The sequence below is a fragment of the Mastomys coucha genome, unplaced genomic scaffold, assembly GCF_008632895.1.
Source record: "Mastomys coucha isolate ucsf_1 unplaced genomic scaffold, UCSF_Mcou_1 pScaffold21, whole genome shotgun sequence".
NCBI classification, from domain to species: Eukaryota; Metazoa; Chordata; class Mammalia; order Rodentia; family Muridae; genus Mastomys; species Mastomys coucha.
The window spans coordinates 153,432,330-153,459,295 of record NW_022196904.1 but is presented as its reverse complement, the minus strand read 5'-3'; the positions used below and the strand labels follow the sequence as shown (position 1 = coordinate 153,459,295).

The following is a 26,966-nucleotide window of genomic DNA, read 5'->3' as shown; positions in this document are numbered from 1 at the left end:
GCCCTCATAACAGCTGGTATATGCTACCTGTTTGGTGGCTCAGTGTCTGAGAGATCTCAGGGGTCCAGGTTAGTTGAGACTGCTGGTCTTCCTATAGGGTCACCCTCCTTCTCAGCTTCTTCCAGCTTGTCCCTAATTCAACCACAGGGGTCACTAGTTTCTGTCCGTTGGTTGGGTGTAAATGTCAGAATCTGACTCTTTCAGCTGCTTATTGGACCTTTCAGTGGGCAGTCATGATATGCCCCTGTTTATAAGTGCACCATAGCATCACTAATAGTGTTAGGTCTTGGGGCCTCCAGTGCCAGCAGAAAGAATAGAAACAGGCAACCTCTGGAGGTAGTAGGTGACGGGGCCCTCTAGAATGTACCAGAGACCTGGGAGGTGAGAGATTCTTAGAGTCCAAAGGGTGGAACCTTAGATGAAACACCCTACAGTGGGGAGAGGGAACTTGTAGAGTCCATCTCCAATAGAAAGACGGGGCATCAAGTGGAGAGGTGGGGTTGCCATCCCACTGTCAAAAACTCTGACCCAGAATTGTTCCTGTCTGAAAAAATACTTCAGAAACAAAAATTGGGAAGAGCCCAAGGACAAGGAGGTCCAGTGACAGACTCAAGTTGGGATCCAGCTCAGGGGAGGCCCCAAGACCTCACTGAACCTCTGAGGGAGGGTCTTATTGCCCAACTTAGATATAGTATTGATTTTACCTTCTATATTTAGTTTTTGGTACATCCACAACTAATGGAACGCACATCCATAGGAAGGTATAGTGAAAAGATAGACCATGTAGTTTATAAATGGTTGCTCTTAAGTTTTATTTATTAGTTAAGGTTATTTAAGTTGGTTAAAAAAGATTTTGTGACTAATGTAGTCTATCAGAAATTCACCAATTTAAATTCCTAAAGATGAAATTTAGAGAGACAAAGAGGAAGACAAAATGTCTACTTCTTGGAAAATGTAATAGCACATGCATAGAAAGGGAGTAATACTGTCAGAAGAGGGGGAATAGGGGTTTTTCTTAAGTATTTTTTTTTCAATATTTGGTTTTACTGTTTGAACCTTCGTTCTATTTAGTAACTCTTTAGTATCTTAGCATCTGCCTGAGAGAGGATGCATGGTAAATGCATACCCTGCTTAGAACTTTCAAGAAGTTATGTACCTTGGCCATAGGTAATGAGGGGCAAATGACGATTAAAGAGCTGGGACTGCTATCATACTCAGTGACAGGATGTTACACACACGTAGAAAGAGGAACAGAGAGCAACAGGTACCTGGATTAAAAGAACTAACCCAGCATACGTAGAAGCAACAAATCATCACTGATTTCACCATGTAGCATTTTGCAGCATAAACCAGTGTTTTACGTCATGTCATAGAGCTCACAACACTCAGACAGGGCTAAATGTTAGAGACAGCAGAGACTTTCTGAAAGAAGCACAATTGCAATTAAATCATTCAAACCTAGTGACACTCATCTAACTAGAGATTGAGATTAGGAGCAGGATACTAACTTGCCATGTGCATGGAATTGATGTTCATCCTAAGCACTGTGTATATGCATGCACAAGCAGAAAAGAAGAGATTAGTGATGTTATATATAACCAAAATTACAGACATAGAAGAAGGTAAGTATGCGGTCTATAGACTAAAAATAGACAGAGGACCAGAAGGATTCTAGAGTGTGGTGAAGATAAAATGTGCCTATTACAAAGCCCCGATAGAATCCTGTATGCCATTCAGTACTATTGGTGACAGGAGAGCTACAGAAAACTGTTAAACTCAAAAACAATCTAGAGCTGAATTTATAACACACTGAAGCATTCCTATTCCTAGCTATCATGTGTTGGATGTTGATATCTGACAGTATACAATTGCTCACAATAGCATAACACAGATGTTATTAACCATAGCCTCAGGCCAGAATACAGTGTCAGGGAAGCTAGTCACTCAATAAACAAGCACACAAGTAAGTTGATCTCAGAGCCCATAAGTTCACTGAACTACACTGCTTTCTCTGGTGTTAGGGGTGGTTTGTGCTTACAACAGGGGAAATTTTGTTCTCTCCAGCTTCCCCATGCTTCAGAGGGGAATCTGGATTCATGGACCACTGAGGGATTTCAGGGTTGAAAGTTCCTCCTCTGTTTTGATCTGACCTAGTGGTATGCTAAGCTTGGGGAAAAGAGGGAGAGGAATAGATGATTACAATAAACAGGGACACACCCTAATGTTTAGTGCATAATAGATGGGTGAATAAATATTTAAAATGTGGTATTGACTAAGAATAAGTCTTTAGTGTTGTACTTTATTGTGGATATCACTTTTGGTATTGTCTACTGTACATGTGACTTGGCTTCTCAAAATGTGTCAGTTTTCTCATCCATGAAGTGAAAATTTTAATTAGGCTATTCAAATATTTACTTCTTTTTTATTGGATGTTTTATTTATTTACATTCCAAATGTTATTCCCTTTCCCAGTTTCCCCTCTGCAAACCCCCGTCCCTTCTTACCCTGCTTCTATGAGGGTGTTCCCCCTAAACACTTTTTGTGAAAGTTATTCTAACTAGTAACAGGTAGGAACAAATGCATCTACCATATTCACTGTCTGCTACAGTGTGAGAAATACATCTCAATTTGTTCAAAACCAAACTGTATTTACAATCAAATCAACCAAGAAAACAAAACAAAACAACAACAAAAACAAGGCAGAATCAACACATAAAGCTGTAATATAATGGTTCTGTCCTGTGGGGTCTTGACCCCTTTTGGGGTTAGATATCAGATATCCTGCATATCAAATACTTATATTATAATTCATAACAGCAACAAAATTGCATCTATGGACTAACAACAAAATAATTTTATGGTTGTGGGTCACCACAACATGAGGAACTATGATAAAGGATTGCATCATTAGGAAGCTTGAGACCCACTACTATAGCAGGACAAGACAATAGAAAAATCTTGCCTGACCCCTGTATAGGGGAACTCTCAAATGAGTGGCATTCTGATGTTTTAAGAATAGAAATCTATTGAATTTAGAATCACAAAGTCTTTTTTTCACACTTTATCACAAACTCTTTTAATAGTATTTATAGTCACTTACACAGGGTTTCTTTTTCTACTAAATCACTCAAAGACCACAATAGGTTTTGTAGTTCTTCCTTCATCCCTAATATCAGGCATCAACATGAGCATTGTTTTCACTCAGTTTCTGCAACATCTGGCCTGAAGGTAGAGGGGAAACATTAAAACAATGTTCACTACTATTTTGATGAGCATTTCAAGACTATAGTTTTGCTCTCTAGAAAGAAAGTCTATGAGGACTGCACAGATTGCCTACTCATTACAGTTAGGAATATGCTTATTGAACAAGTATGGAGAACTGAGTTCAATCCTCAATATTCACAGGGTGCTGCATCATGCACCTATAAGCCAGCCCTGGGATACAGAGACAGGAGAATCCCTGTAGCTTGCTAGATAGTCAGTTTCAGTGAATACATGAGCTTTGGGTTCACTGAAAGGCCTTGTCTCAAATAATAATGATAATGATGATGATGATGGTGGTGGTGGTGGTAGTGGTGGTGGTGGTGGTGGTGATGGTGGTGATGATGATGATGATGATGATGATGATGATGATGATGATAATAATAATATAAAGCATGACTGAGATATAAATCAAAGTGGGGTTCTGACCTACATACGTGTACAAAGAAGTACATAATACATAAAAATAAAAATATTTAGCATACTTACTAAAATCACCCCCCAAACTGCATATTGTAAATAGATAATTAGATATGTGGTTATCACCTATAGGGAAATAAAATTTAGTTTTTAAAAAGACCTTAATAAATATTCTATATTAATAATGTTCAACTTTTTGATATATTACAAAAATAATGATTGCTCTAAATATATAGTATTGTTTATACCACTCTTTGTAGGGGGTGGGTCTGAGGCCAAGGTCCTGTTACCCAATTGGTTTTTGGTCTATCAGTAAAGTTGCCAAGGATAATTGCTGGACAGAAGGAATAGGTGGCACTTCTAGGTCCCCAGGTAGGCAAGGAGAACCAAGGAGAGGAGAGGAGTTTTCACCATGCTTTGGAGGGAGAAAAGCCAACCAGCCATGTGAGATCTTGGTTGTAACAGCCAAGCCACTTCTCCAGGCAGGAGGTTGGGTGTTGAGATGGGACTGGAAGTGGCTGAGCAACTGAAGTTGAGGGCAGATTTAGGATGCTGAGCTGGGGGTACTTGGAAGGGCACACAAGCCATGGTAGATTGGAGGTGCCCAGCAATTAAGCCATAAGTCAGGTTGAAATTGAGCAATGTATTTGTATTTTTCATCGATGGATCCAATATTCTCTGGGCAGGGGCTGGTAGCATGGTCTACTTAGGGCTTAATGTGGGGTAGCAAAAGCTACATACAACTCTTAATTCATACTAGCTTACACAGACACACATACATGCATATATGTATAAAGTTATTCTTGACACTATGGGATCCATGCCATTTCTGACACACTGCATATTTTCCTTACTCTCTATAATGCATTTTCCTCCAGCTTTTCCCCTTCCTCTTCATCTGAGACCAACCTGTATGGATTACGTCTACTACCATCTGTGTAAGGCAGCTTCTGCTAGATTCACTGATGATATGCACTACCAGGCACTGAGCAAGAAGCTGCTGGACTGATACTCTTTTAGCTACTGTTTTGAGACTTATGCTGCTTTCTGTGTTTCTCAATGAAAGGCTGCAGTTCTGGTCTTGTGGCCATCTCTGGTAACTCCTCTTTCCACATTTTGGGGTGGCATCTTTCCTCTTGTCCCCTCTAGTCAGGGTGTTCTAATTCCTCCCAGCTGCTGCTAGTCTTCAGCTGGCCCTATGGTCCCTCTCTTTTCCTAAATCTCATAGTTTAATAAACTTTACATTCCCTCACTAGAACCAATAAATCTATTTTACTAAGCAAGTCGCCCCAACCATCTGCAAATGCTGCCCAAGAAACCAAGACAAATATAGCCACAGGGTATCTCTAGACTTAGGTGTATGCCAAGTGACTGTTACTATGGTTGAATTGGTCCTGCACTAACACATGGTATATGTGTTCATAGTTATACACACAGCACACTAAAGTCAGATTGATTTCTTTCCTGCAATTTAGAGATTTCAAAACAAAGCAGCAAGAAAAATTCACAGAAAGCTTCTACAAACTGAAGCAGGGGACCAGCGCAGGTGATAATTTCACTAAGTATCTTCTATCCTGGGACTCCTTTAGTAACTCTTATCTCTTGAGGCACAGGCATATAGGTTTGATATGTTATATTTTCTGATAGTGGATTTGTGTCTGTAAATACTGGAAAGTTTAAATAACTTTGTAATTCTTTTTATCCCTGGAAGTACTGTTCCCTGAGATAAATGTTGAAATTACAAAGTAAATGCATCTTTAAAAATGTATTCTCTGGGTTCTCTATTTTAGAAATGTTGCCAGAGAAATTATTTCTAAATCAGTAATGCCTTTTATGATACAAATATTCAAAATGTCACTTTCTCCAAAGTACTTAGACAAACAGAATTTCTTATTTTGACTGTGTTTTTTTTAGGTAAAACAAAATAGAAAAGATATTGATTTGGCAAGGATTTTCTTCTATAATAACCCATCAGGCTTTTAAAACAAAATCTCACAAGCATACATTTCCCCATTCACACTGCTGTCGTCATGGAGACCAAACTCTGGCACATTTGATGGTGTAACCTACACATCTTTCTAGGCTGAAAAATTCCCCTGTTGTCATGGAAACTGCCAGTCACTAGCCTTTCTATTCTTTGATGCTCCCGTTGATACCACTGAAATTTCAGCTGTGATTTTCCCCACTCTATAACGATCTTGGGGCTATCAGACAATGCTAAAAAGAAAACAAAATAAAATTCTGGTGCCTTTCACCTAAATGTACAATGATCACCACCCTCAACGCCCTGAAACACAGAGTAGTAGAGCTAATTTGCTTGACTGAAATCCTAGGTGATCCTTAAAGTTGTTTAGCTACTCTGAAGAGTTTAACATAAATAATTTTTTTCTCCTGTCACTTAAAAGAATCAAGTCATGAGAGATATGAATTCTCTAGTGAATAAAGTATCAAACAAAGAGAAAATCCATTGAAGTCAATGGCCTTTAAAGTCTACTTCTTCTGGAAAAATCTTACCAGGAAATTTCAAAATGTTAAGTCCTCTGGGGTAGCTCAATGGAGACAGCAACATCACATCCCACTTTGTGCATAAAAATAAACCCACCACTTAGAAAGAATGATATAGAAAATAAATGATGAAAATGCTGATCACTGACTTCCCATGAAATACTAGAAGACCCAGGAACAGTGATCCTGCCTTTGTATGTGGCTACTCTCTAGTTTCCCTCAGTCCTTGTGATTATCAATCATTACAATACTCATTCAAATGAAATACTAGTCCTCTTGCAAAATAAAATATATTAGTCACTACAATGGCAATCACAGATACCTGTTATTTGTAAATTATTCTCAGAGACCTAGGCATAGGAATAATGGAATATCAGTTGATTGGCTTTGGACATCAACATGGGAAGAATAAAATTAATAATGATTTTTTGATTCCTGGCAGAAGGCAATTGAGCTATTTTGTAAAAGGAAAAATGTTAAGAAGACACACAGTCAGTGGGGGCTTTGGCAGGAGAATGCATGGGAGTAATTCTAGAAAAGGATGTATAGTAGCTATACAATACTGTTACTAATCCATCTGGTAGGAAGCTGAATATTAAAAGTGTAGATAATTAACTTGATTTCCATATTACTAATAATGGCAATCCCCTATGAAATTAATGCTAAAGTATATTATTCATCATATAATATAGAATAAGTTATTATGTACTTATGTATTAATCCATGGATAAGGCTCTGAAATGTTAATTTGTAGCAATAACTTCAACATTCCCAAACCAGAGAATACATGATAAAATTCATTGAGAAAATGCCAACATTCCATAAAAATCAGTTAGGTTCTTACTTTGTTATGTAGCAAACAGACACAAATACTACTACTTATCCTTGCTATGACAGAGTCTGTTGTCTTTTATTTTGTTAGCAAAGAATGCATGTTGAATGAATGTATGGGTCTTAGACAGTGTGCTTGGGTACAACCTTCTTCATCACATAATCTACTTAGCTGCTGACTCGGGTACTCTGTAAGGCTATTGAACATTCCTATAATGAGGTAGGCTGCAGCTTCTTGGAAAAGAAATAAAATATGAACAAATCAATGACTGTAAATTAGTGCAGAGAAAAATTGAACTAACGTTTGACCAGTTTGCATGGCTTAGGAGAACAATGATTTCTGCAAGCAGGTAAAAGACTTCAACGACCTCTGAAAATTCTAGATTGGAGAAAATAGTTACACTCGCCCAGCTGGCCAGCAAACATGCTGGTTTCTGGATTCTAAATCTCAATCATCAGAGAAAAAAAAAACCCACCTGGATTTCAGAACTGGATATTTAAATGAGTGGTAGTGTCTGTTATCTACCTTTCAGGGAAATAACTATGATGGACAGATCTACAGATGGCTAAAGTGGCTGAACCTTAAATAGCTGATTTCTATTTAAACTACTAATCACTTTACTTCTAGTATAGTTGCAGATTAGAAAAAAGGGAATCATCTTTTGAAACATCTCTGTTCCTTGTTGTTTTAATTAATCATCACACACACAAACACACATAGCGTACACACACACACACACACACACACACATTTATACTATCAAACTACAGAAGATGTGGGATAATTTTAGATTAGATATTATCAATGCATCTCACCTCAAAAATCAAAAGTCCTCAAAGGTTACCTCTATCATGTTTGCCCCTAGCAGTTGAGAAAATGACCCCATCAGATTGATCAGAAGACAAGTCTATAGGACATTTGTTAAAATTAATGGTTGATATGAGAGGGCCCAGGACACTATGGGTAATACCTGCAACCTGTCAGTATGTGGTCCTGGGGCACACAAGAAAGCAGGCTGAGCAAACTTTGTGGGTCAAGCCAGTAAGCAGCATTCACCATTATGTTTCAGTTACTTCCTCCAAGTTCCTGCCTCCAGGTTTTTGTTCTGTACTGATTTGCCTATATGGTAGACTATGACAGGGATATGTAGTCAAATAAGCCCTTTGTTCCCTGCCAAAATCAAAAGCAAACAACCAAATGCTCAATGATGGGTACTTACTATAGATAGATGATAAGTAGATATATAGCTAGATACATAGATAGATAGATGATAGATGGATACATACTTAGATGTATGTATATATGTTTGTATGTATGTAGTATGTATGTATTTATGTATCTATATAAATTATGTGTGTATACATAATCCTTGCCTCTGGATTAAGAACACACTTCAAATATTGTTTATTATGTTTATTTACTTTTCTACTCTATTCCAGCATATATTATAAATATATTTCCACATCAAAATATATACTTATCCCATTCTCTAATAATGTTTCCATTCCCAAATAATATTCTTTGGGCAGCAGCTCTGGTTCTAAAAATTGAAGTGTTCTTTGCCTATCTTCAAAGAGACCATAATAAAAGGCTTGGTTATCTGGGATTTCTGCATTGCAGGCAGGGAAATTTTGTCAACAACTATTCTATGTATTTGGACAAGGCAGAGAAGAGTGAGCATTATTTGCTCAGGTTGGGCTGGGAGGGAATTGGAGTACCTTGCCTTCTTGCATTCTATGGTTCTTATTTTTACAATCTCATAATGAAATAAATGTTGGCACAACAAGAATAAGGGAGAAAGAAGCAAAGAGCATTATTTCATTTTTCAAAAGCAAAAAGTATAAAATCTGGCTACTTAATCATTTCTGCTTAAGGATCAAATAAAGCTTGTACCATGAGGAAAACAGAAGATAAACATCTTTTTAAAACAAAAAGAAAGTTTCACAATGCATATTTCTCCATTAAGTTTTTAAAATAAACCTGCATGGAATTTTATGTATTACCTTAGCCTCATAATTTGAGATGCACATAAGAAATTCAAGGATGGTATGAAAGTTCCCTTTCACAATATAAATCGTCAATGCTGAGGCAGAAGTTAATCCATGCTTCTGTTGTATTTACCTTTTCTAGCCTTAAGAATAGGTGATAATATATATTGGAGCCTAAAGAACATATTTTAATGCTTTCTAAATTCTTAGCAGTTCTATAGATATCAGCCAAGGGAGACTTTAGTCTCAGAATGAAGTAATTTAAAACTCAACAACAACAACAAAAGAATCTTTGTCTTTGAATTCCCTAATGTGGCTTCAGGGTCCTGGGAGAGATGACCCAAACAGTTTGGAGAAAGGTATATTTTGCATTCAAAGCCCAGTGATGAACAGTGTACTCTTTTTCTGAGGTATCAAAATGAAAATCCTGTAGACTTACCTAATGTGAACAGGTGGGATCACTTGAAAAATATCATTTCTACTTTAAGAATTACAGCAAAGTACATGCTTCTCATAGCAAAAATGTGAAATGAGCAAAATGGCATGTATATACCATTTAAAATGAGAGGTGAGCCATTCAAGAGATGAAGCTTTTTAACTGCCAGCGTGTGGTATCTAGTAAAGCCACTGTTACCCCATTAGAAGTTAACTCTACTTGGACTCTTTTTATATTTTTATATGCATGTACTTTCCAAAGATTCTACAATAGTAGTTCACATCATTTTTTCCAAAGTGTCTTTAGTGTTGGTAATAGCATTGGCAAAGATTTCAAAACAACCTAGTATGACTCCCATGTGGCTATTTTTATGTATTCTTATGTTGATCTATAATGAAAAAGATCAAACTAGACAAATAAAAAATATAAAATGTATAGTGTAAGGAGAAAAAGGAGAACCAAACTATTTGAAAGGATTAGAAGGATTAGGAGGTGAAGCCTTGTTCAAGGAACTGTGTTATAGGAGGTTGGAGTTTGAGGTTTCAAAACCCACACTAGATACACCTCTCATTTTTCCACCTGTGGATCTAGATGTAGTTCTCAGCTTCTTCTCCAGCACCATGCATGTTTGCTCCCATGCTCCCTCCTATGATGATAATGGACTAAGTAAAGCCTAGGGACTTTAAACAAGCCCCCAATTAAACATTTTCTTTCATAAAAGCTGTGTTGGTCATGGTGTATCTTCACAGCATTAGAACAGTGATTAAGACATTTAGTCATCCTTCTTCTCTGTTGACTAGATGGAATCTATAGACTCTTAAGCATTATAGATATTGACATTGCTCTTGATTATCATTCAGTAATACTCTTCATTGCTGAAGACATCACACACTTGAGATACATAACATGGAAAAATAAAGCTGGCAGTAACTAAAAAGTCTCATTCCTACTGGTTAGCTTTTACAGTGATGCAAGCTGCTAGGCAAGTTATTATAGGAGGGGGGTCAGCAGAATTCATCAATCTTTTCATAAGGTATCCATTTAAAGAAATAAAAAGAAAGTGAAGAGAAAAAGGAGGAGAAAATTGCTTTTGTGGTATTTTTCCTTCCATAATGAGAAATTCTTGATAAAAAATCAGTGTAACAACTGATGCTTTGATTTTCCTCATCTGAAGCCATAGACTGGGTTTGGCTCCTAGAATCTGAAGTGGCTTTTTTGTTTTGTTTTTTGAAGCAGAGTTTGTCTGTGTATCCGTGGCTATCCTGGAACTCTCTCTGTAGACCAGGCTAACCTCAAACTCAGAGGTCCACTTTCCTCTGCCTCCCAGCTGCTGGGATTAAAGGCCTTCTTGAAATTACCTTTCTAAGAGGTTTCTAAATAGAAATTTCACCTTTCAATTTTGCAGATCTTTATATTCTGATCATTCTAAGCATAGAGCTCATATTCTAAGTTTGGGTAAAGAAAAGATGTTTCTTTATTCTAACTCCATAAATAAAAAGCAGCATCCCTTTTCTGGACAACCAAATTTTTATGTAGAGATGATTTAGTAGATTCCTATTGCTTCTTGGCTGTGTGCTTACCACTCTAGGTCTTCAGCTAGAGCATGCCTGGGTCTATCAGTTGGTCAGTTATCTATCCTCACATCCATAATAAACATTGCACTACTGTAAACTAGATACAATGCTTAGCTCATTAGTGGGAAGCAATGAGTAAAACTAGAATGAGCATTGTCTTAGAGCTTGAAATCCAGCAAAGGAGATATTAAATGCTAAGCTACACAATGGTTCCTTCTTTTTTTTTATTACATTGCATTAAATGCTACAAAAGAGGAAAGCAAAGACAGATCCTATTGAGTGGAGAGAAAATTATAGTTTGAGCAAAGATTAGAAGAAGACATGGAATTTGCTGGAACAGAGGAAGTAACAGAATACTGAAGAGGCAAGGTTGCTGAGATATAAGGGGGGATTTATTAGGTAAAATCGAGTGAACAGATCACGAATTTAAAAAGTAAACATTCTCTGTAACCTTGATGATTAAAAACTACCATTATAAATACTATCATTCTCCTTTAGACAAGCCTTCCCCAGACAAGAAAGGGGCAGAAAGTACTATGAGCATCTTTTAGGCAGTAGATACCACTGTTGGTCTCTGTATATTCATTATTTGATTTGATCTTCCCAACAAATATGGGAGGAGAGTCTTGCTATTCCTATTTCACAAAGGAAACTATCTAAACAAATGGAGTTTCTTCCAGAAACTGGTTCTTCTTCTAGACCCAGAATTCAAGCTCAGATACTCATTTCTATAGTGCCAGCTAAGCACCTGCACTTTCTACCCCTTATGTCCTGGGAAGAAATATCAGAAAATATGTAAAGTGAGTCTCCTAAAATATTACCTTTTCTCAAAAGTATTTCTGTATTTTAATTAAATGATAATAGTGTTTACTGTTCGCATACTCAGACTAAAATAGCTTTTTAAAAGTTCTTATTCTATAGATGAAAGGATCAAGATTTATTAAGCATTATTGGAACTTTTCTCTGAAGAATACTAAAAAGGTTAAATAAATCCATTCTCAAGAAGTTTAATAGGTTTTCCAATTAAGAAATCAAACTTTATTATTATGCTGAACCATTTTAAATAGCTGATATTATTTATGTCTTATGATTCGGCCAAAAATTAGGCAAGGAATGAACATTAATCTTTACTGTATTCTTCCCCTTGGTAAAGAAAAAAGGTGGAATTAATTAAACATTTAAGGAACATGTTAAAATTCCACCCAGAGATATTTTCAAGTGGTGCAAAATTTCCAACAAAAAGGCATCATCTAATGCAATCTGAGAATGGAGAGAACAGGAAGGTAGAAACTGCTACAGGCCAGGGTGGTTTGCATCTTCATATTAAAGAGCAATGTGGGAAGATGCGATGAACACTGAGAACCACCGATACAAGGTGAACAAGACTTGAGTGGCAGCTAAAAGGGAAAAAAAGCAAACAAGCAAAGCATCACTCCTGAAGTCACAGAGGCTGTGGTGGATAGACGGTGCGACAAAAAAGCAAATATTGTGCCATGTTAAAAAAAATAATCCTAACAACTGATAACACACACAAGCTCTGATTAGAGTAGAAATCGAGTCTGAAGAAAAGCAAAGGAAATGCAAAGAGAAAGATAGAACATAGCAGCCCCATTAGACAGGAAAGCCTGGGCAGTATAGACAGGAACTCACATGGAAAGGCCCACAATAGAAGGCAAACAAATATGACATAGACAAAAAAAGCTCCTCCAATGTTCAGGATTGGTCTTGTTCACCTCAGACTCTTGGCTTATGAAGCATGGTGCTCATTTTGCCCGGTGTCTAAATTCTATTTCTTTGAGATATGGCTTTAGATTAAAATCTCTACCCATCATTCTCCATTTATCTTAGCCCCAAAAGAGTTACCATCACTTATCTCGGGTTCAGTAGAACTTTTGTTACATTTCCCAAAATGCAGCACCTGTATTAGCACTGTAGTTAACCATGAGTGTCCGGGTTTTCTTGTTGTGCTGTGAGTCTCTTTAACAGACCATGTCTAAATAACATCTGCACACTATACAGAATGAAGAAGAGAATTTAAATTATGTTATTTGAGACTACTAGCAAGATGACTCAGCAGAGGAGGCATTTGCTGGTGAGCTCAATAACCAGAGTTCAGGAAAGAACTAACTCCTGAGGTCCTGGAATATATGTGCCCCCCCACACACATGTAAAATAGATGTTAGCTGAAAGTTACTCAGCTAACAACACTTCATCTCTAGGAAATGGGAAATAATTACATATGGTAGAGTGCATATTTAGTGGGAACTAAGCACTATTGGAGAAGATTATCTGATAGGACAATTAACCTGGAACAATGCAACTTTAAAGAGGGAAATAAATAATCAAATGTGTATTTTCTAGGAAGCATTACATGTCTGGTTCTAATTGATCAGTGAGATGAATGTTTCAATGACAACAATGCTGAGTCCAGGAGACTGTAGTAAAGGAGAAGTAAGGGAACGAGAAAGGTGAGTGGTCTTTTAGTTCTGTTGAGATTTCTTGGCACTTAGATTGCCAAGGGGGTGATGTACAGATGTGAAATAGGAATGGGATCGATTCTCATCACATACCCACAGATTTGAAACAGCATACAGAGGTGAAATTCATTGCATGCTGAGAAACAATAACAATCTTTATTCTCATGTCATAGAGCAGTATCTGACCTGAGTGAAAAATAAAATAAGAGGATGCCAGAAAACGCCACAGTCCCATCTCAGAGTCTACAGCAGGGCTTGGTAAAACTTCAGCTGTGGGCTGAGTAGCAAACAGAAGGGTGAAGAGACTTGGAGGAAGAATGCTGAACCTCTAATATAAATCTGACTCCTCTTCAGTTGTTCACCAAGCTGACCATGTCCACAGGAGGGGAGACTTATCTGCAGATGCTGAAAGGATGGGCTGTACATTTCTGTTCATGCTCATGATCTGGAAGCTCTTTATATCATTTCATTCACAACTGCACACAACAACTCTGTCACTGACATGGTTCTGGCCCAGTGGTTTGGAGTAAACAAATTCCAAATGGTCTTGGATGTTAAATAGTTGGCAACAGTACACCACAGCACACTCGGAGTATTAAGGTCCATGGAGACCCACATGTGACAGACATAGCAACACTATAATTAATTCTCTCTTCTCATACATGAAAGAACATTTCTGCTAAAATCTACAAATTTACAATCCAGGATCCATATTCTTCTAAAGGAGTCAAGGTAGTCCACAGGTTTCTGAACCCTACTTTGTAATTCTGAAAAAGTTTTCAGTGCCTATGTACATATGCCTTTTTCTGACAATAGACCAACTGATTTCCTTAAACCTTTAAATATATATAGAAATTTAAGATATTAGAAACAACTACTGAAAATAAAAAAATCAAGATACCAGAGTTCACTGAACAAAAGAGGTTTCTTACAGCTTATAAATGAAGAAATAATTTCACTGGACTTATCCTTTAGTGTAAAATATTTTGTTATTAATACACAGTAAATATGCCTACTATATATATAATAACTTCATAATTTAAATGCAAATAATCAAAAAACTAAACTATATACAATAACTACATATAGTATACAACTCCAGCTATAAAAACATTTTTAAAAACTGACTCACTATTTATTATCAAGGTAATTTTTAATTTCAAAATACTTGTCATTTTTCAAATATTCATAAAGTAATTCACATTGGGTAAATATTATGCATACTTTATAAAGACACATAAAGATGACAAGTCTCTTCATAACTGCAACTCTATTTCCCTGTGTGGACATATTAGTCAGCCAAAAGTGGCCCACTCTTAGATTTCTTTCAAAGACTCAGCAATCTGAATTTGGTCTCTTAGTGCCTGTACTGTCTTCAGATACCTCAGCGTTTATAATGATATAGGCTCTGATCATTCCACTGATTCTTTTCCTCTAATTTATTATAAAGATTTCTTCTAACATTTAGAAATAATTTTAAGAGAAAAACCCAACTTGTCCTATGAAAGCACTCAAATCACCATACTATGCCCAAAAGGATACAAAAAAATATGTCACCTCCTCTCACTTGGCATCATGAGCTCTTTCTTGAAAAGCCAAAATCAATACTGCCCAGAATACACTACAGCACATGCCAGCAGCAGCAGCTCACAACTCTGCCAGGACAAGAATTGACCAAGTTGCATGGGGTTGGCAGAACACTGCTTGGAAGACATTGATATCATCTAGTCATCAAGGGCTGAGCCTGCCATGCCTCCTGCAACAACCACTCCCATGCCTCTGGTTGAAGGCTGTGCTACCCTAGTGCCCATAGCATTTCTGCCAAGATGCAGACCTTTCTCTGTCTTTCAATCCCATCCCACTCTCCTGTATGGCTCCTGCCCAGTTCCATCATCTCAATGACTCTTCCCACAAACATGTCAGCACATCCTTCATCTGTATTTCCATCCATTGTATATACAACTTGGTATTTAACTATAGGGTTTGCTATAAAATAGATCTAGCAACTTCACATATAAGTGTTTTATCTTTACCAAAGCACTGTGGGATCCTAACGCATCATGGAAATGGGAAATTCTAAGGCCTTTGTGTATTATAGAAAGTAGATTATATAGAAAAAGTCAGGTATTGCAAAACCTTTTGATTTTCTCAGGAGGGAATTCTTAAAAACAACACCCCCATGCTGAGTCATGCTATGATGTTGATCAGTCTAGCTCATTGTCCCTAAAAGCTATGGCAGTTCACTCAGGAAACACTGTTGCCAAAGTAAAAGATCCAATGTCATTAACTATTTTCCTTTATAACTTTTCTAGCCATAAATAGATTAGCAAAAGCTTACTGTGAGATTCTGAATAGACACCACAATGCTGATTGAACACTCTAGTTTAGATTATTCTTTAACATCATGATCAAAAGCTCTTCAGAGCTACACAGAACTGTGTTGGACAAACTCTGTATCAATTAAAAAATGACCTGAAATTTGTTTTCCATTTGTTTTGGTTTCTCATCCAATTGATAAATAAAAAAGAAAAGTAAAGTTGTATCAAGTAAAAGATAGAACAAAGAAGAACTCACATTTTTTAAATGTAAAGCTAAAGGGGAAAGATTTATTGCAGAGACTAAGTGACAGAACTCATCTGCATTTGAGCAGCCAGAAACTGGAAATTCTACTTAGACATGAATTTGGGACTGTACAAGGAAGAATGAAGACCAATCAAGTAATAAGATTCTTCAAGAAAACTACCTAAAACGACTAAAGTAATACAGTATGAGGTGACAAATGAGTTAGAAGAAGTGAGAGTGCTACTTTGAAGACATATTAGGAAATTATACTTAATTTATACAAATTAATTTATGCAAATAGGTTTTTTTTTTTAAAAAAAAAAAAAGAGTAGATGAGAGGGACGTAAGCAGATAGGTAACAAGCAATAGCCAAGTTCAACTCGGTTGACTGAAAATTACTCCCCTCCCCAATAGACTCATATCTTGAATGCATGGTCCCCAGTTAGTGGAACTATTCAGAAAAGATTAGGAGGTGTGGCCTTGTTGGAGGAAATATGTCAGTAGGGATGGGCTTTGAGGTTTCAAAAGCCCATACAAGGCTCATTGTGGGTATGTTGGCCTGATGCCTACAGATCAGGATATAAAGCTCTTAGCTATGTGTTCAGCACCATCCCTGTTAGATACTACAGTGTCTACCATGATTTGGACTAGTCCTCTGACACATTAAGCAATCCACCAATTAAGTGCTTTTTCCTATAAGTCGCTTTCATCATGGTGTCTCTGCACAGTAATAAAACAGTAACTAAGACAAGTGTTCTCTGCAACTGAGGGAAAGTATGCATCAGCTTGCTGAGTACTAGAGATAGCATTTATATTTATAAGTATAATAATATGTGAAGCAAAAGTCTATGCCATTAACAAAAATATTTATAACAGAGAATTTATATAGTAACAATAATATAGTAGGAAAATAATTAAGTAAAAATAGTACATTTGGAGATGAGAAAATATGTCAGTCCATAAAGGCACAGAGTCTGATTCCTTATAATCAGTATTCAAAAAGTGTAGGCATGGTAGTACATGCTTATGATGCCACTCCTGTGAAGGCAGATCCTTGGGTCTCCTTGACCTACCACCCTATCCTACTTGGAAAGTCAATCAAATGAAAGATCTTGAGAAGTAATACCTAAATTTCTCTGCCCTCCACAGACACACATGGGCACATATACCTCCTTCACCCCCACAAATAAATACACATAAACTCTCACACAAACAAACATGCATACACAAAAATAGTACTTTCCATTTCTCAGGACAAAAATGTGGCTTTCTAGCAGTGAAATATATCTCCATGTAGAAAATAATAATTTCCATGGCTTTTTTTATATTCCTTTATACTCAGTACAATAGAGTCTTTATCTGGAGGGTATTGGACAGGGGCAACCGATTTTGTTTACAAAGCACATTTTCTATTATTATTCCAATATCTCCTTTTTTTTAAAGCTCTAAATACAATCATATGCCTCTATCTGTACTTTTTATTTTCACCCTAGAGAAAAGAACATCTCCCTGAAATCAAATAATATTATGACTCTTGACACTCTGTGTTCAGTAAATATTACATATGACACCACATTGACACAGAGAATTCATTGGATAAGCCACCTTTACTGACTTGGGTTCTCCCCAACAACACACCAGGCTTTCACTGAATACACTCTTTCCAAAACACACAGAATTATCACAATGCTCGTCATTAGAGGAAATTTCAGATGGAACTACATAAGTTTCGCTGGAGTGGTATAAATTCCCATGACTCAAAAAGAGAAAGAGACTTGGGGAACTCTGTATTATTTCCATATTGAAACTTCACCTGAGGCCATGTTAGAGGTTATGGTTGGCAAAATTGCTTTCAAATGTCTCTGAACCTTGTTTGATGCACACAATAGAATCTTCCCCAAGGCAAATTCCTACCCAAATACACTTAGAATTTCAACCATAGCATGTACCTGCATACCCACTTCATCCACTGTGCTCAGAGTCTGTGTTAGTATAGACACCGCTATGGTACCCAATATGACCACAATGATTTTTACAGGGAAATGTTGGTCCTCAGGATGGATGGCAAGGTGGTGGAATCATGAAAACAAAAGAAGCTGGACAAAGAGGGCTTTGCTAAAGTCACCATGGACTTATCACTGAAAAGGATGAACAAAGTTTTTGTGAGACTCTTATTCATACTGTCAATAGCAATGTATTATTACAACTAAAGAGAGGTGTGGGCCCTTGAACCTCTGTTACTTCTGTCCCACCATGTCATGACTTCTATATAGACATCTACCACAGTGACATCATGGGACCCTTCTCTGAGGCTGAACACAGAGGTCTGCCTGCCCCCCACCATTTTATTTCAAGTGTTTCATATCTTTCAACTGTGTGCTAAACAAAACTTAATTTTGCCTTATACCAGGTATTCTCTTGTAGCAACAGACTAATTACAACCACTGATAACCTAATTCATTTGCTCTGTAATAAAGTCGACATAGCTTCAATTTAATTTATCTGCTACTGTCCCATAACTTTCAAAGATTTCTCCTTTAGACATTTGGATGTAAGTAATTAAGTTATTTACTATAGCTGGAGGATTATCTAGGGAAAGCCTTTAGATTAATAGTAAAAAAACCAGTTTTCTCTCATCTCTATCCTTGTCAGTCCATTTTCAGAAGCAAAGAACAGCTTTTAAAGTTTATCTTCATAGGCAGAGAGTACATGCACCAATTCTCCTGCAATGAGTAAGTCAGGGGATATGTGTATCTATATCTATATATATCTATAAATCATTTTAAAGAATATAATCTTGTGTCCTCTAATACTCAGGCATGGTTGGAGGAGGGACTCAGGGAACCCTAGCCCTCACTACTGAACTATTTCCTACTGATAGATTCAGTAGAAGAGAGATAATGACTTTCAGTTATATACTCATTAGTGACCCTACCAGGCATAGATCACTCTGATTTGATGGCCACATGGATAGCCCTGGTGAAACTACATCAGACAGGAAACAACTCAAAAATCATTTTGGAAAGGCACTGGTAGGGTCTGGGGAGGAACTTAGTAGGTATAGCCTCAGTTTCCTAGGATGGAAACATCATGCTGGATAATGGCTGATACTTCTATAGCTATAGGAGCAGTATCGCTGCACAGGGCTTTGGTCTTTGGAGTGTATTGAAATATATAGCAACTATTTATTATTTTATGCTATTTATAAGTATAAAAACATTATTGAGTATAAAAAACAATCCTGGTTTTGGGTTTCTTGGGTGCTTGCATTATGGTAACTGGGAGTGTTTTTTATACATCCTGGAGTTAATTGCATCTTTCACAAGAGAGGGATGGAGAGGTGGTTCATCAGTTAAGAACACCATCTTCTTTTCCAGGGAGCCCAGGGTAAATTCCTACTTCCCACATGGTAGGTCATAACCATCTGTAATTATATTCCCAAGGTGTCTAATACCTTCTTCTGGCCTCAGCAGAAACCAGGCATACATGTGGATCACAGAAAGTGCATGCAGGCATAATATCCATACATTAAAATAAAATAATAAAATTTAAATAAAAAAACACAGTAGAATGTTTTACATTCTTCACATAGTTTACATTGATAGTTCCTGGGATGGTTGGAAGAAATATCCTTATTTAACTCTCTTAGTTTTGAAACCTATTCTCAGTGGAGTGGCAAAAGAGTAACATGAGGATATCAGAGGAGTCTGTCATTGTTTATTGAGATAAAGAGTAGATGCATCCCTATTATTCAGTTTTTACATTTTAAGTTTTAATGTTAACTTCTTCAAATATCAAAATTATTTTTAAGTACACTGCAAGTCCTTAAAGGTAAAGATATGTCATAGATTATAAGTAAAGGTAAAGAATTATAATTTATTGCCAAAATATTAATGTTTCTACCTAAGAGAAGCAGAATCTGATCATAGTTTTGAGTACAAAGACATTTTACTAGCTGTGACTTTCATTATTTCAGGACAGAAAAGTTTAAATAAGCTATAAAAACTTTATAAAAGTATACTCAAAAGAATGCATTCTAATTTCTACCCAATGGAGCATACAACCATCAAAAGCTGGTAATGAAAACCCAGGCCCCATGGTCCTTCCAATGGCATGAGGATACAGCTTAACGCATTTCACGGCTGTCATTAGAGAAGCTTCTGTTTGCAGTATCTGATGATTAAAACAGAGTTGCTCAATTGGCCAAAGGGCAGAGAATAAGAGACTGAAGAATTCTCAGTGTTAAATGGGATATCTACATCATACTTCCTCCCATAAGTTCCCTGATCAGTTCAGTAGAAAGTCTGATAGTAGGAGTGTATAAGCACAAGAAACAGTTTCCTCTCTACACACACACTTATACATGGCAGAGGCAAGCTCAAGGGAGACAAAATCCTATCCTAGGATGGAGAAAGAAATTAGGCATAAAGTCCCACCCAAAGAGCTATTGGTAATTGATATAGCTACTAATATATGAAGAGTCAGTTCTCTTTTTTTTTTTTAAGATATTTTCTTTATTTACATGTAAATTTCTCCATTCCCAGTTTCCCCTCCAAAAAACAAAGAAACAAACACAAACAAACCCCTGTTGCCTCCCACTTCCCCATGCCTGCCACCCCGCCCTCTCCCACTTTCTGGCCCTGGCATTCCCCTACACTGGGGCACAGAACCTTCACAAGGCTGAGGCCCTCTCCTCCTATTGCTGATCAAATTTGCAATCCTCTTTAAAAGAGTGTAGTACCTGGTAAATATACCATACTCAATAAAAGGCCAGACAGCTGAGAATATATGGGTAACACAAATTGGACTCCATGAGTGAAAAAAATGAACAAAAAACTTAAAACAGAAAGAGACAAAGTAATAGAGAAGGAGGATGGGGTTGAGGTTGAAAGAAGAGTCAAGAGAGGGATATGACCAAAACACATTGTATAAAATTTTCAAAGGACTAATAAAAATAGATGTTTTTAATAGAAGAAAGAGGAAGAATCAGTGATATAGCCACTGCTTTTAAGGAACCTTGAGCTCCTTTTATCTGACATAAGTAGACATGGTATGAATGGAAGATGAGAAGAGATTTAGGACCAAGATGGCCAGTATGGTAGGAAGAGCCAGGAATCCAGAGGGTCTACAGTGAGGTGTAGATGAGGGATATGGGCTTAACAGTCTCATTTGACAGAATATGCATTCATCATTGGGGATAGTATCTTCAGTTAAGTAAAAGTAAACAGGGTTATGTAGTGGGGATAGGATTAGATTTTCATCTAAGACATAAAAGAGCTGAACATGACAGGCACAGAAAAAAGGCAACATGTCTGCTTGGTTCCCGAAGGACATCAACCCATGTGGTTTCTAAGGTGATGGCAAGAGAGGTCTATGCTCAGATATGATGATGACCTATTGAATAATGGAGAGATTTGGTTGATATGAATGATTAATCCAGCTGATTCAAACAGAAGCAAAAATTGAAATTCTAGAAGTTAATGTTGTTAATATTCTTCCCTCAAATCAATAATGGAGGAGATAGTTCTAAAAAGCCATTCCATGTGACAAGTGGAGAGACCGTAGAGGACTGACTGGTCTTCATGTCCCAACTGTTCCAACAAACTTAAAGAAATGGCACCCAACAGTTGACAATGACTCTCCCACCCTGGGATAGGCATGTGAGTCCCTGGTACTTCACTGCTCACTTAGGTCAAAATACATTGAAATCCAAAGCCATTTTATATACCTAAGTCAACAAATTTAATAAATAGGAAAATTGGCATAAAACCTTGCTACATTAATAGTTTGTATTAAAAGCTCAAAAATTCCAACTCTGACATTGTAGAAAACATTTCAAATGCGATTGCAGCTATTGTTTCTATCTTCCATTCTACCATTCAGCAGATCAGTAGTGAGTTGTTTGCTTTTTATTCAACATAACACTTTTATTAGTTCTATGGGAATTTTGTATTATACACCCTGATCATACTAACTTCTAAGTTCTTCCATGTGACCCCCTCCCTTGTGACTTCCACAACAACAACAACAATAACAACAAGCAAGCCAGCAAGCAAATGAACAACAACAACAAAAAGCTTAATTTGTGTTATCGATATACTCACTGGTTATCAAACTCTCAGTGGCCTGCCCCTTAAATAGAACTGAGCCCTTCCCTTCCCATTTTCCTTCTAGAAACCATAAATTGTGGAAAGCTAACTTCAGCATCCCTATCATACTTTTTAAGAGTTCTCTTAAATGGCTTCCTATTTAGGTTGCTACTTGGCTTTTTTTTTTTTTTGATGGGTTGGGTCAGAGTAGGTGTTGTCATGGAAGTCTTCCATGTCCCTTTTTCTCAACTATGCATCTACAGTCACAGATATCAATGCCACAGTAGATTCCTTTGCTCTTTATAGTCAGCAGGAATGTGGATTATGGGATTCGCATGGTTTCTGGAAACAACACAGGCTATGAATACAGCCCTCCCTACCCCCACAACTGCAGTAGGATCACAGACCCACAACAAGGCCCTTAGAGGCAGCCTGGACTATAGTCACCAACACAGTCTCAGGGTGCTACATAGATCATGGATATCTGCATGAACTTTGGTGGCCAAATGGGCCATAGATATCAACACTGACCCCAGCTGCAGCAGGACATCGAACCAAGACCTGGCTCTCAGCCATGCATGTACCAGGATATCACCATAACCTCAAGAGGCAATGTGGGCCTCTTACCTCAATATGGCCCTAGTAGCAGCACAGCCCATGAACATCAACATGGATTCATGGTATAGCACAGACTATAGACATCTACATGACCTTTTGTAGTATCATGGGCCACAGACATCAACATAGACCCTAACTGTGGTAGGACCATTGACCATGACATGTTTCTCGGTGGCAGACATCATGGTGAGTTTCTTTGGTTGGTTTTTGCTATTTTTTTACCCTAACATTGAATATCCTCCTTAATCAGTCATGTCAAGGCCACATAAAGTTTTTCTTATACACACATCAAACATCTATGCATTTCTTTTAGTTGTTTTAATAATTTATTGATAAATATTCCAAAGCCTACACAAAGTACCACTTTCCCATCTAATTTCTCTTCCCACCATACTAAATTGTGCATTTAACAAAGACCCTACTTCTAAGATACTAAAGACTAGCTTATATTGAAGTGGTTCACTTTCAGGGCAACTTTTGAAGCTGTATTCCATGCTAAAGAATTACTTTAAACCAAATGTAAAAGAGTTGTATGTGCCTATTTCCTGTTATCTGTGAGGCAAGGAGGCCTTGGTATGAACTTCTACTAATCTTATCAATTTAAAACAGATATTGCAAAGAACAATTGAATCACACAACCAGGAAACAGTGTTGTGCTAATGAAATTCATCCATCCACTCAAGAAACTTTAATGGGCCTTCTCTATCCTTGAAAAAATATGATATTAAGACTGAAAAAAAAGACAATGGCTATTCTCAGAGTTCTCAGACATGGGTGAAAAAAACTAGCATTGTTTCCTGGATGGAGAGTGCTCATCCCAGGTAAACAAGTAGACAAAGGGGCCTCAAAGATGTGGACTTCTAGGAACCTTTCTAGAAAGAGTGCTGACAAACTGAACTTACACATGTCCTATAGCACAGCATTTGTCTCTATGATTAAAGTTTTACTGAAACACAGGACAACAGTTTTTGGATGTAACATCTATAGCTGATATCAGGCTGAGAAATATTATAGGTGACACTTGGACTTAAAGGCTGACAGTGACTCTATGGCTCTTCATAGGAAGAGTTTACCAAGTGCTGATCATGGCAGAGAGGTAGCTGAGGCTTGAGAGGAAATTTGTACCCTCCAGCTTAGGAAACATGTGCTGAGGCTCCAAGTAAGAATGAAAGGGTCATTTCTGGGAGCTGTATGTGACCTGATATGAGAAGGAATGGTGTGCTAGAGGAACAACCATGGTCTAACTCACAAACTGCTTTTGTCCTTAGCTGACAATTGGATCTAACTCATGCATCATGGCCTATGGGCTCCATACCATGTTTTAGGCAAATATGAAACTATTGTATCAACAAAGTCTTCAGATCTATCTAAAGATCCATATAACCCTATAGACGTGTGAGGCAGAGATCATGCGCTTCTTCTGACTATGGAGAATTAAGAACATACAAGAATCAAATATAAATTAAAACAATTCAGAAGTTTGTCAATAGGCTGCTGTTTTCTTGTGGCCAGTAAGGAAAGGTTTTCCTTTCAAAATCCTGGAAAAAAGAGTCTAAAAATGGCTGACATACAGAGGAGGAATATGCTACTGGGGAAGAAAGTTTTAGAATAAAAAATGTACATACTTTTCAATTAATAAAATCTAGTTAAAGTTCACCAGGTTACATGAAAATCAGATTGGTCAGAGCCTGGGCATCTTCTTCTATAAAATAAGGGCTCTAAAGTATATGTCATGAGACAATCACTATCATGATAAAAATGTGTTTAATTTTAGGCTTCATGCCTGAATTTCTAAGTGCCTACCACTTATGAAAAAAACAAGCAGCAAGTCAATAATTTGTTATCTATTACTATATTTTCATTAGTAAATAAATCTAGCTAATACTAGTATTAATCAGATGTATTTCCACTTATGTAGCATATATACCATCCAAAGAGCCTCCATTTCTTCTTCTACAATCCCATTACTCACCAAACTTTTACAAATGTGCAATATAAAATCCTAAACTCACTTAACCTTACCTCCTTCTGTCCTTCTGTCCACATCAGACAGACGTAACCATCTCCTGGTGATGCTGTTAAACGTCATTCTCAAAAAAGACTTAGATGCTGTCACTGCCCTACTATCTATGTCCAGTGGTCACCATCACATTGAGAATTGTATCTGAACCCAATTTCTTCTGCTTCTCCACAAATAAATGTCCTTTTCTATCTCTGTAGTTTTGCATAATTATCCTCTGTCTTGTCTTCTCAGAACCTAGAAAAAAATCTTTCTAGATATAAACCAAACACCATCATGCTTTATATTGTTCTCTTTAATTTATTCAGAAAACTCTGGACCACTCCTCCTCCAGATCCTATAGCACTTTGATAGCTAGACACATTTTCTCATTCCTTTATTGTTCTATGACTAATGTACATATCTGTCACATCCAAACTATGGGTGCCTCCAAGTCATGAATCTTGCTTCACTTGACTTCACACCCTCAACACCTTCCATATTTCTTGTCTCATAGTCATTATCAGTAAATATTTGCCAACCGTTATATGAAGTGATAATTATGCCCTTGGCTGTCTTTGTAGGGCTTACTCTCAATTAAATACAACTGTATTCTAAGTTGATCAGATTCTTGTTACTGCATGCCCTGAGTTCTGTAGCATATACAAAGCCAGAGGAAAACAAGAGCATTCCTCTAGCAGCTCAGGGCAGGGTGGGGTGGGACAAAAAGGATCATTAGACAATGGTGTCAATCAGATGGAGACACAAACCAGCTGCACACATGCTTCTAGAGCTCCCTCAAAGGCTGCATTGCAACACTAACAAGTTCCGGGTAGTTGCTAGTTCCTTGCTGCATGCAAATAAGATCTTACCTCGAAACTTCAACTACATGCATAGATATGTCTTTTTCCTTTTCTCTACTATTGCACCACCTGTTGTATGTATTCACCTTTAAGAGTCTGAGAAGACAAAACTAATCTTGAAATTCTTTCTTCTTTTTACTATGAGTTACAGACTCCTGATGGAACACTTTTATTGTTTTTTACATACTGAATTCTAATTATAGCTATAACAAAATGCATTCATGAATTTTTGTTTCCTGGTGATATTTTCACTGCACTGTGAAATTATCAATTCCATTTGTCTTTACTCTCTGCACCAGGGATGCTTCAAAGAACAGTAATTAATATTTGACAGATGACAACTAATACATATTCCAGATACACACTGTATTTTAAAGCATGTCAGAGGCTAAGAAAGTGTCCATGTGCCTGTTTCTCACAGCTTCACAGCTTAGTGAAGAAATGGTCAAAGGTAACAGAACAAAGGCAAAAGAAGATAAAGGCCTTCCATCATCCTTTTCACTATAAAACATTGGCAAATGAAAAGACACAATTCTGTATTCTTTGTTGCTTTTTCTCACTGCCTAGCACATCATTTAGCTACAGGGAATACTTACTAAACACATGTTGAGTAGAAGAAGAAAGAGATGAACAAAGAATAACACACAAAAAAGAATACAACTTGGTGTCTTAGGAAATATCCTCTGCAGAAAGTCAAACATATACCAAAAATATCTTGAAAGAAGAGGGAACTGTGATATAAATCAGAAAAATGAATATACTCCAAGTGACCCAGGACACTGAACACTGACAGCCAAGTTCAATCGGTAACTCTTCCCAACTTCAGTCACTTGTTAGTGCACACCTCATAAGATAAAGGAACTGTTTGAATTTCTTTACCAAGAAAAAAATTACAGCCTTAATATAGATACATTCACAGTAAGAAACAATGAACAGTTTTGCTGGCAATGGAAATTAAATCCATAAGCAAAGCAAGGATGTGAAGAGACCTGAAACAGTGCGTTGGCACGACAGCTTTATTCAGCCCCTCTTTCATATGTCCCCTGTGTCACCACCCGTGTGGACCATATTATGCCACCTCACCAGGGTTAAGATTCTTTCTTTGAGAGTCTTGAGCATGCCTAGAGAATGGAAATAATGATATTGTTCAGGAATGGAGGATTAAACTCTAGATTCTGGACTTGAAGTTAAGGAACCAGGTTCAGAGTGGTAATAAAGATTAAAATGAACAAGTCAAGAACATGCCATCCACATTGATGGACAAAATTGTTGTTAGTTTGCTCAATAGATGTGACCTGTCTGCAAGTGTGAATGGCTGTGTGTCTTTAAATATGCCGAACAA

At 37.2% G+C, this 26,966-nt stretch overlaps 1 protein-coding gene across 11 annotated transcripts in view; it reads right to left on the bottom strand.

The window, feature by feature from the left end:
- The window catches only part of Trpm3 (transient receptor potential cation channel subfamily M member 3), a 934,047-nt gene that overhangs the window by 779,790 nt on the left and 127,291 nt on the right, over positions 1–26,966 (bottom strand). The gene's annotated exons all lie outside the window — the stretch shown is intronic.